Source organism: Gossypium hirsutum, chromosome D07, assembly GCF_007990345.1.
Source record: "Gossypium hirsutum isolate 1008001.06 chromosome D07, Gossypium_hirsutum_v2.1, whole genome shotgun sequence".
In the NCBI taxonomy this organism is placed as follows: Eukaryota; Viridiplantae; Streptophyta; class Magnoliopsida; order Malvales; family Malvaceae; genus Gossypium; species Gossypium hirsutum.
In genome coordinates, this window is record NC_053443.1 from 42,824,184 (window position 1) to 42,827,998 (window position 3,815).

Here is a 3,815-nt window from a genome sequence, read left to right on the forward strand (position 1 = left end):
CCATATGTATCTAAGTACCTAGCAAGGTAAATGTGCTTAGAAATCATCTTTGCAGGAGTTTTATAAGGCATAGTGCTAAGCAAAATTAACGAATGCATGGGTAAATTCTTAGATCCTCATATGTGATTTAACAGAGGAAATATATCGTGCAGATGTTATGGAAGGTATGCTTTTAAATTTTGGATTAATACTTGGTTCTATAAAGATATAGCTAGATTTTGGAGAAGTTTACAATTATGTGCAAGGTGCGTATGACAGGTACTATCAGCAAGATGGATTCCTATTTCGAGAAAATAAGTTGTGCATACCCAAGGATCAACTAGAAATTTGCTGGTTCATGAAGCACATAGTGGGGTTTAATGGGACATTTTGGTATTGCCAAAACTTTGGCCGTTCTTCAAGAACACTTTTATTGGCCAAAGATGAAACGAGATGTGGCTAAAGTGTGCAATCGCTGTATGTTTGCAAGAAGGCAAATCAAGGGTCCAGCCACATGGACTATATACTCCATTACCGATTCCAGAAATGCCATGGATGGATATTTCTATGGACTTTGTTTTGGGTCTTCCTAAACAAGAATGGCAAAGATTCTGTGTTTTGTAGTTGATCGTTTTCAAATGTCATTTCATTGCATGTAACAAACTGACGATGCTTTAAATGTTCCAATCTATTTTAGGGAGATGTACGATTGCATGGAATTCCAAGAACCATTGTTTCGGATCGAGACACTGAATTTCTCAGCCACTTTGGAGGACTTTATGGGAAAGATTGGAACTAAGCTATTATTCCACAACAATCATCCCCAAACTGATGCCAAACAGAGGTTGTTAATAGAGTCTGTCACACTACTGCGGCCATTATACTAAGAATTAAAACTGGGAGGAGTGTCTACCTCACATTGAATTTGCATACAATCGATCGGTACATTCAGCTACCAAGTTTCACCATTTGAGGTAGTTATGGATTAATCCTTAACTCCATTGATTTATTGCCTTACCTTTTGATAATTGGTGCATGTAATGAAAGAAAAAGGCAATTTGTGAAACAATTACATCAGCGAGTTAGGGATATATGAACGAAGAACGGAGCAATATGCACATCAAGTTAACAAGGGCCGTAAACGAGTAATATTTGAACCTGGTGATGGGTTTGGATTCACATGCGCAAGGAGAGATTTCCCGTTCAAAGACGATCCAAACTATTACACGAGGAGATGGACCTTTTCAAGTCTTGGAGAGAATTAATGTAACACTTATAAGTTAATTACCTGTGAGTATGGGTTAGTGCTACTTTAATGTCTGATTATCTCTTTCGATGTAGGTGACGATTTGGAGCAAATCGCCTCGAAGACGGGAATGATGCAACCTTAGCCCGGGAAATTACTACCGAATCCATTGAGCTGCCACGAGGACCAATAACTCGATCACGACTAAGAGATTGAAATGCAATAGCAAGCTATGTGGAACGAGCTTGGAAGAGGGATGGCCGGATTTGATAGTCGTGCTTCAACCGTTCAAAAGGCGTTACTTGCAATTATTGCAAGCTGAATTGTTTCTTTTAATTAACTTGTTTTAGTTTAATAAATAAGTTGCAATCAATTAATTTAACTTATCTTAAAGTTTAATACATGAGTTAGTTATTGAACTTTATTAAATAAGATGCTTCTTAATTGATCTAGTTCCTAGGATTATTTATTGATGCATAAATTAAGTTCTTTAAATTATGCTTCTTTAATTAAACTAGTTGCTGGAATAATTATTGCATATATGTTTTAGTTCATTTATTTAAGTAAGTTTAATATGTGTTATGATTAATAAGTGTTTTAATGTGTTTAATAAACTCATTTTAATGTGTTTATTGCAGGTGACTTTTTAGCTTATAGTGGTTACAATTCAAGGCTGTTACACATTTAATAAATGGTTGTTCAAGTTCTTTTGAGTTACAATTAAAGGGGCTGTTAAAAAAGGAGCTTAAAGATCATTAAAAGGAGTTTTTAAAGAGCATTTTATGCCCTTTAAAATTCAGCAGCAACTCTTCCACTTCCAGCTGTTTTTGGAGCTTTTAAGAGAAATTAATCAAGCCTTTGAATGTCATTAAGGAGCTGGTAAGAGATGGTGTCTATTCAACTAGCCAAGGACAACTCAAGAGTCATTTTCTAAGCCATTAAAGACATTCAAATCAGCTGAATTAAAGTGATTTTATGGAAGGAGTTATTTGGTTCAAAGAATAAGAAAAGACATCAGTTTTTATGGCACATTAAGTGGATGTTTTGACCATTCGGTTACCTTGTTCTAGCATTATAAATAGATGTAATCAGCCATAGAGGGAACAACTTTTTGCTGAATATAGATGAAATATTTGAATTGTGAGCTATCCAATTCTCTTTGTTCTTACGGAATTGATTTGACTTATCAAGCTTAGCTTGTGGTATCTATCCATTTCTTGTTTTCGAACTTATCACTTTCATAGTGTGGCGTTCATCATATACCAAGGTTCTTATCATTCTTGATAGTGGGTCGAGGTCATTTCTTTGTTGTTTTCCTATACTGTCATTCACCTAAGAGCTACTTTGAGTCTCGGGTCAACAACCTCTATTGTTGGTTCATTCTCTACCCTTAGCCAAATTTTTCCATTCGTTGTTAAACCCATTTCCCTTTTAAACGTTTGTTTGTAGCCTTTCTTCTATTTTGAAACAAACTTAGCCTTACTCAAATTCACGATCGAGCAAACACTAACGACTCGAATCCATCACAAAACGAGTTCATATCAGTCTCAAAGTAGCTCTTAGGTGAATGACAGTATAGGAAAACAACAAAGAAAAGACCTTGACCCACTATCAAGAATGATAGGAATCTTGGTATATGATGAACGCCACACTATGAAAGTGATAAGTTCGAAAACAAGAAATGGATAGACGCCACAAGCTAAGCTTGATAAGTCCCCTTACATGTCCGTAAGAACAAAGAGAATTGGATAGCTCACAATTCAAATATTTCATCTATATTCATCAAAAGTTCTCCTTCTCTATGGCTGATTACATCTATTTATAATGCTAAAACAAGGTAACCGAATGGTCAAAAACATCCACTTAATGTGCCATAAAAATTGATGTCTTTTCTTATTCTTTGAACCAAATAACTCATTCCATAAAATCACTTTAATTCAGCTGATTTGAATGTCTTTAATGGCTTAGAAAACGACTTGTCCTCGGCTAGTTGAATAGACACCATCTTTTAACCAGCTCCTTAATGACATTCAAAGGCTTGATTAATTTCTCTTGAAAACTCCAAAAACGGCTGGAAGTGGAAGAGTTGCTGCTGAATTTTAAAGGGCATAAAATGCTCTTTAAAAACTCCTTTAATGATTTTAAGCTCCCTTTATAACAGCCCCTTTAATTGTAACTCAAAAGAACTTGAACAGCCACTTAATTAAATGTGTAACAGCCTTGAATTGTAACCACTATAAGCTAAAAAAGTCACCTGCAATAAACACATTAAAATGAGTTTATTAAACAAATGAAAACACTTATTAATCATAACAAACATTAAACTTAAATAAATGAACTAAAACATATATGCAATAATTATTTCAGCAACTAGTTTAATTAAAGAAGCATAATTTAAAAAAAACTTAATTTATGCATCAATAAATAATCCTAGGAACTAGATCAATTAAGAACAACACTTATTAAATAAAGTTCAACAAAAACACTTATTAATTAAAACTAAGATGAGTTGAATAAATGTCCAGCAACTCATTTATTAAACTAAGATGCTTAAATGCATGGTTTTGAAATGCAAATTTAACTAACATGA